This window comes from Bidens hawaiensis, unplaced genomic scaffold (assembly GCF_021521415.1).
Source record: "Bidens hawaiensis isolate Kalapana, Puna unplaced genomic scaffold, B.hawaiensis_p1.1 tig00000636_1, whole genome shotgun sequence".
NCBI classification, from domain to species: domain Eukaryota; kingdom Viridiplantae; phylum Streptophyta; class Magnoliopsida; order Asterales; family Asteraceae; genus Bidens; species Bidens hawaiensis.
Window position 1 is genome coordinate 846,639 of NW_027491038.1, and position 14,067 is coordinate 860,705.

Here is a 14,067-nt window from a genome sequence, read left to right on the forward strand (position 1 = left end):
ATAGTACGTGGTAGGGTAAGCCTATACGTGCATTCGTCATTAAAGTGGCATAACGTGAGTGCGTGGTAGGGTAAGCCTGTACGTGCCTTCGTTATTAAAGTGGCATAACGTGAGTGCGTGGTAGGGTAAGCCTGTACGTGCCTTCGTCATTAAAGTGGCATAACGTGAGTGCGTGGTAGGGTAAGCCTATACGTGCCTTTGTTATTAAAGTGGTATAACGTGAGTGCGTGGTAGGGTAAGCCTATACGTGCCTTCGTTATTAAAGTGGCATAACGTGAGTGCGTGGTAAGGTAACCCTATACGTGCCTTCGTTATTAAGTGGCATAACGTGAGTGCGTGTGAGGGAAAGCCTCTATGTGCTTCCGTAAACAAGTGGCTAAAACGTAAGGGGCAGTTAAGTGGTTAAGCGGTAAGGTAAGCTGTATAGATAGTGGACTATGTGTCTTCGGAGACGTATATAATTGTATGTAATGGTTGTATGTAAGTTGCTTGATTAACTAGAACTCACTCAGCGTAGCTGACTTTTAGTATGCACGCAGGTGAGTAGAATGAGGCAGCCAGCTTGAGCGGGGCACATGGCAGACGAATAAGAGACTAACATCCGACGACTCAAGACGTTTTTACATTATTGACGTTTATTTTGAAAGTCAAAAATGTTGTTAAGACATGTTCGTACAGTAATATGTGATATTTAATAAAAGGTTTATATTCCGCGTAAAGTTTTTAATTAACTCTGATTTGTAAGATTGTGTTTATGAGTAAATCCGACGCTAAAGCAGGACACCGGGATTGAGGCCTTACACCCGGATTTATGTATATATATATATATATATATATATATATTTATGAAAAACAATATGTATATATAATGTTTAAACTTAAATACACAACCACTAACTTGGTTTAGTGGTAAAGGGGTATGACTTTTAAACAAAAGGTTTTAGGTTCTAATCTCACTTGAGACATTTTAACCATATTTTTTATAAAAAAAATTGTTTTTCACACAACCAAATCATAAGACCCAAAAAATTAAGGTTCATTTAAAAATTAAATTGTTACCCAACAAGATACCCCTTTTTACCAAGGTCCAAAGAAAATTTCGCATTCGACCTAAAATTTTTTGACCGTTCTCGGAGCCAGGCCTGTTGTGGTTTCTTGGTATGTTATACATATTATGTCGTTTTTAGGTTGGTGTCTTATTAGGTGTTTTGATTGTTGTTTTGTTAATGTTGTATGACTTGTGACAATCTTTATGTATTGTTAGTTACCGGCCAATATCCGTCTTTCTAAGTGAATTTCCTTAAACCCGTAACACATTTGCAAATTAGGATTAATCTAAGGTTTTAGAATTCTCCAAATTGATTTTTAGGCGTGAGTGTGTGACCGCATGAATTATTGTTTACGTGCTTTTCAAATTAACGTCGATTTTGTTTTATCAGATGTTTGCTATCTTTCATGCTTTTGGGGATTGCATACAAATGTTTTTACTTTCCAGGTCCTTCATTTAAGTAACTTCATTTAAGTAACTGTAACTGTTATGTTAGACACTTTACATATAATCTATTTAGAAACAAATTCTCAGTAATTAGAAATAGAAATAGTTGGTTCTTAAATTAGACAACTTTACTTTGCATGTCCTTTGTTGAATCTCTTTTAACTATTACAAAAACTTTCGTTTGATTCGATTAGGTGATACATTACAGTTGATTGGTGGTTGGTGTTATAGATTCTCCTAAACAAAAGGTATTTTCTATTTTAAAGTGATTTTTTACTGTAGTTTATTGGCGTATGTAGCAACTGTTTGGTAGCTTTTAAAAGTTGAATAACCTAATAACTAATGGTGTTCATGTTCTAGTTTTCGCGGCTTTTAGGTCAAACCAAGAACCAAACAGTTCGTTACGGTTTGAAATTTTTTAAATCAACGACCAAAAGTTAAAAACGCTAAACGTTAAGCCAATCTAATGACCGGATTGGGCGGCTTCAAACTAACTGTGAACAATGAACATCCCTACTAAAAATCCAAGTTTGTGGCATTAACTTTCTTATTTTGTAATTAATTAATTGGTTTTTGAATGTTGTTTGTTGCAATTAGTTAGCTTTTAATTTTGAATGTTTTGATATTTTGTTTATTTTTACACATATTTTCACGTCTAGGGCTGCAAAGGAGAGGGGGGTGGGTGTGCCGAAGAAGGCTATGGTTATTTTGTGAAGCTAATGTTGTGGTTGTCTCCTTTGTGTTTGCTCATTCATTTTTTTTTTTTTTTTTTGGTTATGGAGTCTTTTGTATATGGAGTTGTTGATTTTTGGTTTTAGGTTCTTTTGTGTTATATATTTGTTCTTTTCATTTGTGTTTCGAGTATCTTTATGCTTTTCAAGTGTTTGTTATTAAGATTCTCTTCCTTTGAACTTTTTAATGATATCGAAACCAAATATGTTTATGGTTTGTGGGCTAAAAATTAGGCTTTTTGGTTCTATATTGGTTGATGGCCTTGGAATAAAGGTTTTAGATATTTTTTTTCTTAGTGCACGCATTTGTTCGATTAAATGTCATTCGCGTTTGGTTTTTGTATTCGACTATGGTTCACTACCCCCGCAACCGTTTTATTTTAAAATCCAAGGTTGGAAAAATCCACGTACTTTAATATATATGATGAAGACTTGAAGTGTATTCTATCTTTTATCATTAAAATAATAAAAATATGAAAATCACTTTTTGCAAAGAATTAAAAAGAGTGAACAACCTTAATGATTATCATTTAACCTTAATCGCACCATTGTTGTTCATCTTCTCTGCAGACCGTCAATTTCGAAGGTAACTATTTTTATTTAGGATTTTCTAAATTTGGGCAAAATTAATTTTCGATTCATATGTTTTAGGGTTTTGATTCTAGTTGCTAACTGCTAATTAGTAAGTCATGATTTATATATATATATATATGATCAGGATCATGAGATAACTTTTTTGAAATTGAGAACCATGAGAACCATTTTAGACCAAAAAAAACCCAAAATAAAAAAATCATAAAATAAAAAAAAAACACAAAAATGAAAAAAGTAAAAAAAACCAAAATTCTTATTTTAACGTCCCGGTTTCATAAAAAAAAACTCGGTTTAGCCAAATTATATACACATATGTATAATATATACATATATGTACATTTACATGATTTTTTATATACACGTGTATAATTTAAGATATATGACACTTACATATGTGTATATTACGTAAATAAAGATTAAATAAAATTATACATATGTGTATAATACGACGTGTCTTTTTTTTTAATGAAACCGGAATGAAATATAAGAATTTTGGTTTTTTTACTTTTTTAAAATTTTTGTTATTTTTTGTTTTATGTTTTTTTAAATATTTTTTTCAAAAGTGTTTTTAGTGGTCCAAAATGGTTCTCAATTTGCAAAGGGTTCTCTTAAGATCCTTACCCTATATATATATATATATATATATATATATATATATATATATATATATACTAGTCGGAAACCCGCGCGATGCGGCGGGGGTGACGACAATTTACAAAGCCAATAATCGAAGACACGAATAAGATCACCTATAGAAATGACTTTAGTTTGTATGACAGCCCAAGTTGACCTTTATATGCCACAACATCATGCAAACTGTTTCAGTATGTGGTGAACCACCGTCGAAGAGCCATGTCAAACCCTAAAGCAGTTTGGATTCAAAACAAGACCTTCCTTCCACTTAACAATTAAAATCATGATGATACTCACGTCATCAGTATAACATAATACACCGGAATATATCCATTTAATCCATTACATATTCCAAATACAGTGAACACAAGTAGGAGGCAGCCTCTTGAATGTAGATTCCCCAAACTAAACCTTCAAAATGTAGGAAGAAAAAAAAACAAAGTAAAAAAGGGCGTTAATCTCCTCAAGTACAACCAAATTTGATGAGAATATGTTGACACTAATTCGGTCATGACATCTTTTAGAAGCATCTCATCATTTAAGCATGCATAATTAGTCCAGTTAGAACATCATAAAAACTTATTCATTTAATTTTGTTGTCATTATCACCGATTGTAACCAATTAATTTGCAACTGTGAATATAAACCCTAAATCCACCAAGACCCTCCCTAACATTAACATAATTATTTAAAATAACATCACACTTCTTGGAATATCATCAATTGCCTAATCACATCAAATGACCGCCCTAATTACCAACTCAAAGGCTCAAAGCAGGCAAAACTAAATTAGCCACCAGAACAAAAAAAGAAGAAGAAGAAGAAAACATTGCACACAAGCAAATAAGACTAAAAAATATGATGCGTTAGCATTTATGCTAGCAGCCATAATGACATCAAAAGAAACTTATTTTCATTTATCATTTTGTGTGTTGATGTAAGAACTAAGAACACAAAACCACTTTTTTCACATATCAACAATGAAGGTTCAATATCACATGTTTCCTCGTGCAACACTGATTTGGAAATATCGTCCATAGAGAATGGTATGCTACATTAACCATTCAAATAATAGCCAATTCAAAAAACAATATTTAATGTTTATATTTGATCTTAAAATTCACCTGGAGTATTAAAACCTTCTCTGATCCTACTGCAGCCTCTATTCAAACAAAAAAATTAGTCAGTGAATAGTTATCAATAATAAACCTGTTGTTATAAAAATAACCCACAAACCTGTGACTTTGCTGGATTAGCGTATACTTGAACCATGGACCTGCCATCATTATCGGGCTCCTTTTCAAACTGTTAAGTTGTGGCTGCAAAAGAAACAAATTAGATCTGTTTAGCGTCTTTTCTTATTAAAGCCCGTGTCTTCTAGATAGTTCTTAGGCGCATGTGCTTAACCAAATCCATGTCCATATTAAATTATCCTGCAAATATAGTTTGACAAACTAATACAGATACTTAGAGCATTGTCCAGCTAAACAACAGTGTAAAAATATAATAAACCATTTAGTGATTAATATCAGGAAGAAACACAAATCTTAAATAATGTTAGCTTAAATCTTACGTCACCAATTAAAACTATTTAAACTCGGGCATATTTTTCTTGAATATGTACTATATAACCATATTGGTCTGTTGTAAAAACTATATAAAATTATAGTCACATAAAAAAGCTATTCAATGAAAAGCATAGTCAGCTATAGAGTCAAATAAACCTATGGTCAAAAATGAAAAAAAGGCTACCATATACTTTGTTTAGTAAAAACAAGTACCATACTGGAGCATCTGTTATAACTTATTTGTTTACAACTACCATTTAGAATATCACTAAAATAGTATACATCTTCTGATCGCAACAGGAAAAAAGGTTCTCTGTATACTACCTTCCCAAAAATTAAAGTTAATACAGATAATTTAACATTTCAAAAACAAAATCCAACTTTTAAGATCAGATCCAACCCCCTATTCAAGAATCATACTATTGTTGAAGGATATAATGAGTGTAAAAAGAACAATAAGATGTTTATTTCTTGCACTTTGGTTATCAGTTTAAACGCTACCAGATATATATACAATAACAATAAATGTGATTTTGAATTACAATCCTAATAATAAATAAAAACAATTTGATTTGCACAAAAACCATGTAACATCAACTAAATCAATCAAACCCTAAATATTTGCAAATTCAAACTCAAAAACAATAAAAAAAAAAAAACATAAAAACACTTTCTCGTAACAAACAACAGAAACTAATTAACACATACCAACCAACCGCACAACTAAATCGATTAAACACGAAAAACATACAATGCTCCTCTGAGAACTACCATAAGGATCCTCTCACAATTGTTTCATCCCTTCAAAAATCAACCAGAGAACGCGGATTATAAATAGACGGGCTCTTGATAATCGAAAAATGACAAAAGAAAGGCAAACCAGTGACGGGTTATATAAGAATTATCAGAAAACCAAACCTCATCTTCATCTTCATCTTCATCTTCCTCCAGGTGGGTTGGAAATGGCAGTTCCATTTCCATCTTCAAATGAATCAACAATACGGCTTTGAGAAGAAAGTGATGGATATAGGCGCCCCGCCCTGCATTCAAATCTTCATTTTCTCTCTCTTATCTCTATTATATATTATAGTAATAGATATATACTAAATCCAAATCTATGCAGATGCCAAATATACTTGTGAACATTGGTTATAATGGTAGTCGGACAATATGGCCAAATGGAGATCACTCATATCTGACGTGCGTTTTTCTCTTCTCTGTTTCCCTGTAAACACCCCGAGGCAACAATTCATTCGACTTGTCCGAGGACTTCCTGCCAACCAAGCCTTTAGACTCGAGTATTTGCCGGGATTGGGAACGACTCCTCTATTGATTAATAATGATGATGCCTACGCCAACTTCCTAACACATGCCAGGGTACCTGGTCAGGGGACAAAAGTTTATGTTCTTTTGGAATGAAGGTAGAATTGTATGTTGGATTTGTTGTATTTTGGATTTGTGTTATGTCGTGTTATGTTGTATTATGTTATGTTATGTTATGTTATGCAGTGTTTCTTTTTGTAACGGAGATATGTTGACCATGTAATAATTCGTGGCTTTGTTGGCTTGTTGCTAGCAAATTCTATCAAACACTTAGAGCACACCGAAAACAGCCTGCATTAGGTGTAGAGTTGAGCTTTGGGCGCTTAGAATGGTTTTTATATTTTTAACTAAATAATTGAACGGTTTGTGATTAATTTCCAGGAAATTATATAACGGTGATTTCCAAGCAATGTGGTTGTAGACCAACTTTGCAGAGAAGATAAGTGCCACTGACTTAAAGGTATAACTTAAATCACATATTTTTTTGGTTTTGATTTTTTTTTACAATTTTATTGTTAATACTTTGACAGTATTATAGTAGGGCTATGTGCTAAATAAAAGCTGTAAGTTATTTGACATTTCTTTATCAGGTTTGTTTATCTTTTAAGATTCAAAACATCATGTGGATTACAACTTACTACATTATGCTATAGTATTAATTATAGTTACAGGACTACATGGGTTATCATAACTCACAAGGTTTGTTTACACAAGTTGTATTTAAGGATCTTCTCTAGATTCTTCACAACGCCACTTTAGCGCAGCCACCACCGCTTCCCTTCAGACACAGACACAGACAAATTCAAAAAGCACATTCAAACACCCTTTCTTATCTTTTCTTTATATCTAAATAAGGTGGTTGTCAAATTGAATTTTCATACAAGGCGCAATGAATCCTCTACACACACGGTCATTTACCCATTACAACTCCCAACCCGTAAACATGCCAGGTCAGCAAACATACAAGGTTAATAGATGGTAAAAGTGCTTTTAGTCTCATGAAGGGTTGGTTATAATTAACAACTCGATTTCCGTTACTATATCTAAGATGGCACAAAAGTGGGATCTATAGTTGAAATTGAATGTGGTGACTCAAGGGCTGAAAGTCGTCAGATAACCAACCACTTCAAGACTATTTGTATTCGTTAGTGATCATCGAAAGGTAAATAAAATCCAAGAAAAACTAAAAATGCGGTGATAGTCATGGTCGTCAGTGATTATCAACAGCTCACCATGAGAGCTGAGAGAAAACCGGCATCCTAATGGACATCACTACATCGTTACTTAGAGTTTATTTGTATTGAACCCCTTCACAACCAAATAACATTATCCCAAAGTTGTGTTGAGTATATTTTTAAAACATTTGAAAGTAACAATGTTTGTACAATACAATCTACCAAAACATTTAATACATAGCTAGTTGTACACTCCCAATGTTGATCCCATTTCATGATCGTTACCCCCGAGAGAGGATGACTCCATTTCAAGTCCCCCCAACTATAAAACTAGATTACCGTTTTGTTTCAGCAGTAACATCATTAAGGAATAAATGAGGTGCAAAACGATTTTGGTCGGCACTCTCGTGGCTTCACTTGGGATAGCAGTTGCCGTTGCAGGTTTTGCTGCTGAAGCCACCAGGGTTAAGGTAAATGACACATATATATGTGAGTAAAATAAGACATTGGATTTTAATAACCAAAACTATCCAGCGGTGTTTGATCATTATTACCTGATCATAATTTTTACTTTTGTTGCCAATAGCAATCCTGTTGGCATAATCATCATAGACTTACATGTGATTTCCACTCGATTTCACCTACATGGAAGATTATGAGCGAATCAAGTGCAACTGAATGTTAAGAATGTCACTAGTTAAATTGTTGAATTATTATCACCCAATTTGTCATAGTTTAGATATAAATATCCAATTTTTCAAATTCAACAATATAATCAGTCTTTACAAATACTAACAAATATCCATGTTTTTACCACATATGTCAGAGATCTCAGCTCAAACTGGTTTTTGATGGTCTGGAACCTGAATGCGAGTACCCAAGTAGTCCAGCCATGGGCCTAGCCATCGCAGCAACCATGGCTCTTGTGCTAGCGCGTGTGATCATCACATCAGCCACCGTCTGTTGTTCGTGTTGCATACCTACCCCCAACGCTCCCATATTCGGCCGTGTCTGTATTGTTATATCATGGTATGTAACTACATATTCAACTACTTAATCCTTGATCAAGATTTCCATCAATTTTTGTTACAGTTTATCTGCTTTTGTACAGGATTACGTCTTCTATAGCTGTTGTTCTTTTTATCGCGGGTGCAAAATTAAGCAGTCAGAAAGATGTGAAAAGAGATACTGATGGTGTCTATTATTGTTACACTATAAAGCCCAGGGTCTTCTCTGCAGCCGGTATTATAGGTCTCGTGAGTGTGCTTCTTGGTCTGGTTTATTACTTTTAATATGTCTTGGATCAAAGTCGTGCAGCCAAGAAACCAGCGTTAGATCTAGAGCTCGAGAAACAACCGGTTACTGATGGCAAGAAGCCAAAAATAAGTGATTTTGTGACGGCACATGAGATTAACCACAAGTGGTTATTTAGGAATCGTCACTATTGCTTCTTCGATTGATCATGTATGGTTTGTCGAATCCAAAATTGAATTCTTTACTGGTGAAATAAGCATTTGTCTTAGATGTGTAACAATATACTTTTATATATAAAAAATGATAAAAGTATAATCTTGTTTTATTTCTCTGTTGTCTCTTCTTTCCAAATTTCAGTAACCTTAGGAACATATGTATACCATATGTGCATTCAAGAAAGTATACATACTTACTCGAGTACAGAACAGAAACTAATTTAGATGCATACGTTCGTAAAACATTTAATGTATTAACATGCGCATGTCTATTAAACAAAATACAAAAGACAATGACGAACACTAGTTCATGATGCAGATGATACATAAACGATACTATACATAAAAAACACAGCAAAATGTAAGTGACGATTCAGTTCACAAACTCACGACTCATTTGGAAAACGCTCGCTCAAAATCAAACGAGTCTCGAACTCACGACTCATTTGGATGGCGCTTGCTCTAAATTTAACGAGTCGCGCCGAGACGGCTCGATCTGTAAACAAGCTGAGCTCATGCCAACCCATGGTCAGCTTGGCTCGTTTGTTGGCTTGCTCATTTAGCCAGAGCCAATTTTGAAAGACAAGTTTTTTTAGGGTATTAAGTATTAACAGCTCTAATACTGAACCATCAATCATTATTCCTTATAACTTGGTTACACATTTAACTTGAGTTATAAATTACATAGTTTAAAAATTCTGCATCTTAATATACTAAAAAATATTATTTTTTGCTTTATTTTATATACTAATGTGTAAAACTAAACATACAAACAACTTCAAAAATATTAAAAGTAAACAAACTGGATCGAGCTTTTCAGGAGCCTAACTCGAGCACAACATTTCATCTCGTCAAGATAAACGAGGCAAGAGCGAAACCAACCTGATCGGCTCGTTTACAGACCACAAGTTTACAAAATTGTTACACAAATCATAAAGCACGCAATTCAATAATAAAACCGCAAACACCAACCACCACCCAAAATAAATGTATTCAAACATTTCTCATTTGCCTAAATCATAAATATAGATTCTGTTAACTTAATCTCATAAATATTCAAGATTTCATCACAAGGGGCAAAAACTTAAGCTAAATATAACAATAAAAGCTTAAGAAATCACCTTCAAAAACCAACTTTGATAAAAGACAACTTCATTCTTCACTCACTTCCAAATTCTCTGTTCAAATAATCAATAAACATTCTCTTTGCACTGTCAGCATCCGCGGGCGGTGGGGGGCCACTCAAGCTCGATTGACCGGTCAACTTTATGAACGTCTTCCTTAACCTCCTGAGATCCGGTAACCCAACCGACCTCGAAATATTAATAACCGGAAAATCACGGCTAATAACCAGCCCAGTCACGGGCCCACCCATGGCTAATGCCTGCGCCTCAACAATCGCACTGGTCACCTCCTGTGTGGCTCGGTCCATTTCATAAAGCGAGTTTGCCTCTGAAAACCGAGCACTTTGTGTCGCTATTGTCGGTTGCAAGATTTTAACGTCTCGGGTCTTCGAGTCAACCTTTTTGGTTATGTAAGATACCAAGTCAACAATACTCGGAGACATTTTCTCTATCCCGTCTTTAACCGGCCATAATTCAAATAAAGGTGAATCCCATCGGTTCCTGCTGTCAGGTCTTTCGAACCGTCTAACCAAATCTTCAAAAACCGCATCATTATCTGAGAATGAAATTCCATCTTTACCCCTGCGTTCAGCATTCCACTTCCGACAATCGGTTTCTTCAACATCACAGAACAGAACACAATGCCTGATTCCTGCAGCGCGTGCAAGACACCATAGCTCGTACCGGTAACCCTTAATGCTGTTCAACGAGTCGACTATAATGATGTTGTCTTTTGACAATGACCGGTCAACTTCTGATCTAAGCACTCCTCTTAAGTTCTTTTCTGATGTCATTTCCGCGTACGCTTGGTTGCGGTGGAGGTGAAATGACGTTTCGTTAATGATTCTGACATTAGGTTTGGGTTCAAGATCGTTTAGAGCTTCCGATAAGCAAAACGCGGCCGTTGACTTTCCGCTACAGGGTTGACCACAAATTATAACCAACGCCATTCAAAGTGGTTTGTTTCTGTTTTTGATAAGAAAAGATGTTATGTTTGTAAAATACTTAAGCATAAAACACTAATTTCAATTAGAACAAGGGTACATAAACCTTAAAATTTGATAACTGGAATCTAAACACCTTACGGCAACATGATATTGAACAAGAAATTGAAAAAGGTTTACCTACGAGAGAACGAGCAGATTACCTCGGAGGTGAACCAAGCTTGTTTGATTCCAAACAACTAATTCTTTCGAGTAGAAGAAACCCTAGCTGTAAAGCCTGGGTCGGGTGGGGTCGGATCCGATTCTTTTAAAACGGTTCCTCTGATTCGATAAATTTTGCTATGAGTAAATTAATTTTTAATAGTCTTTTTTTGTTTAACAACTAATTTTACTATCCAACTTTTCTTTTCTTTTCTTTTTTCCCCTTCTGGTAAGGGCAGAAAACCGAATTAATCGATTCAATTGAAAAATTAAACTGAAAAATTAATCGACGGTTAGTTTTTTGTTTGTTTTATAAACCAAATTTTCGCTTTCTGATCGGTTATCCGTTTTTAAAAAACTGAAAAACCTAACCGAACCGATTGATGGTGATGAAGTTTATGAAAATGATGAAAGATCAAGACCAAACCTTGAAAATGAATAAGATGATGAATGAAAATTGGAACTAAACTTTTAGTGTTTTTTGATTAAAAAACTTTGTTGAAATTTTAAAGGTCTATAGAATATTAACTAAGTTTTGAAATTGTCCTCTACTACTCTAGTAACTTTGTATTCGTATGATTCCACGTAACACGTGCCTAATTTTGTCTTTTGAATTCAATATACATTATGTGAAACTTTAATACGTTCTTACAAACTTAAAATCTGCATTTTGCTTTTAAAATATATTTTTTTGCACGGTCTAGACAAACCTGAAAAAAACCCTGAATATAACCGAACCAAAATTGAAAATATTCAAAAAGCTGAAAACCAATCAGTTTGTATATTCAAATAACCAATGACTTCGGTTTCTGTTTCTGTTTCGCCTATAACCCGAACTGAATCGTGCCCATCCCTAGATTATGTTGTGAAACACCACCACGCCACAAGGGGTGGAGGAGATTTTAATAGTCTAAACTAGTAAATACAACATAAAAACTAAGGCGGAAACGACACCATCACACACTTAACACTTTGTACAAATGTTGAATGTCAACGCTACAAAGGCGACTCTTTTACCCGCTTTATCATGGATAAATAAATTCTTTTAGGAAGTTTTAGGAACTTATGATTAACTTACAGTATGTAACCAAAGTCCATAAATCATAATATTTGTTTAATGTTCACCCTAATCCAAATTAATAGCTTAAGAGATTCCCAGTTCATTCTTTAAAATTGTAAAATCCATATATTTTAGGGCAAAATTTGAAAAAACCATCAAAATCAAATCTCCAATTCATTCTCTATTATATGGATGTGTTATATGGTAGCTACAGTAACAACCTAAATATACAAACTCACTTTTAATCTACATTGTATTCTATGTCAACTTTCTCCCGTTCTTCTCTTCCCCCTACAATTCTCCTGCTTTTATCTTCACCTCTTCATTTTTCTATCTCAAAAGAATACCAATAAATCAAGACCTATTATAGTACTTCTCATCATAAAATCTCTATATGTGCTTTGATTGGTGCAAGTTAATGGTAGATTCTTCTTTCAATCATCCTTTCAATCTAGCCGACAACAACAATATGCAGAACATGTAATTTCACATGTTGTTTAAATTAGTTTAAAATGATTTGGTTTGAAACTGATTGAATCCAAATGAAACCTATATGATTGTTCATCATCGAGTTTCATTGCAATGTAGGCTTAATTAGGCTTTATTGATTGAATGAGTCTCACTCATAATTGGGGTTGAGCAAGAATCTAGCATATGCATATGCATCAGTTATTACATGTCGATGCTCACATATATCTTTGCAATAGATAGAAACCTGATTTACTTGTATTTATTTTGAATTTTTGATGGTTAAACACTGCTTATTTGTTTTAACTATGAATTAAGTTTAAAAACATAACTTAGGTGCGTTTAGTTTTGCTTTAAGATTGATTTATATGTGTTTGAGTTAAGTTTTCTTCTATGTTTTATTTTTAGTATTCTAGATATGAATTCACAAGATATGTTCTTCACCAACCTTCTTAGCCAAGATCCTCAACTTGGTCAAAATTTTGGTGGGCAAAGTGTAAGTTCTCCTTTGAGTCTTGAAGACTTGCCGCCCATACCCTTAAGCAACCCAGTTAGTGTGAAAAACCCCGCTAGGGGTGCAAACTTTAGCATTGACGAAGATAACTTACTTGTTTCTGCATGGCTAAATACTAACATTGATGCCATTCAAGGAGCTAATCAGAAACACTCCCAACTCTTGGAAAAAGTCTCTAATTACTTCAAAGAATTTAAGAAAACTACTATTGAGCGATCAACAAGGTCTTTAATACATCGACAGTCATTAATTCAAAAGCTTACAAATAAATTTGTTCGTACCTGACTCAAGTTGAAAGCGTAAATCAAAGTGGCTTGATTGATCATGATAAGGTAGAAATTTCACATTCTTACTTATTTTGAGATTGTTGTTTTTTCCTTTTCTTTTCTAGCATGTATTTTATTTGTAGTATGAGAAAGCGAAGTTTATGTACCAAAAAAATGAAAAAGGTAACTTCCAATTCGAGCATTGTTGGAACATATTAAAGGACGAACTTAAGTGGGTTTCGCATTCCACAAAGGATGTCACAAAGCAAAGGAAAACTATGTTCCCATCCCCGAACCCAATCTCAACCTTGAGACCGACCACAACCACATATCCAAAGCAAGATGTTATCGAGAATGAAGTTATTGAATTGGGCCGTCCAATTGGTGGGAAAGTTGAAAAGGAAAAACGAAAGTCCCTGGGCAAGCAAACTGAGGAAATTACCAAATTAGAAAGATGAAGTATACTCTTTTAGAAGAGTCATGTGCTCAGGAGAAAGAGTTT

General features: G+C 34.2%; 1 long non-coding RNA gene and 1 pseudogene across 2 annotated transcripts; one reads left to right on the forward strand and one right to left on the reverse strand.

Annotated features, from left to right (window-relative positions):
- Nucleotides 1–1,688: 1,688 nt before the first annotated feature.
- On the forward strand, nt 1,689–2,486 carry LOC143529082 (uncharacterized). Its single transcript, XR_013134590.1, has 3 exons — nt 1,689–1,743; nt 2,155–2,306; nt 2,358–2,486. It is a non-coding gene; the product is annotated as an uncharacterized LOC143529082 (long non-coding RNA).
- Nucleotides 2,487–9,768: 7,282 nt separating this feature from the next.
- Nucleotides 9,769–11,259, reverse strand: LOC143529970 (protein KTI12 homolog pseudogene; annotated as a pseudogene). Its single transcript, XR_013134762.1, has 2 exons — nt 11,237–11,259; nt 9,769–11,078 (listed from the first exon to the last, which is right to left on the reverse strand). The product of XR_013134762.1 is annotated as a protein KTI12 homolog pseudogene (transcript).
- Between the last annotated feature and the right edge of the window lie 2,808 nt (nt 11,260–14,067).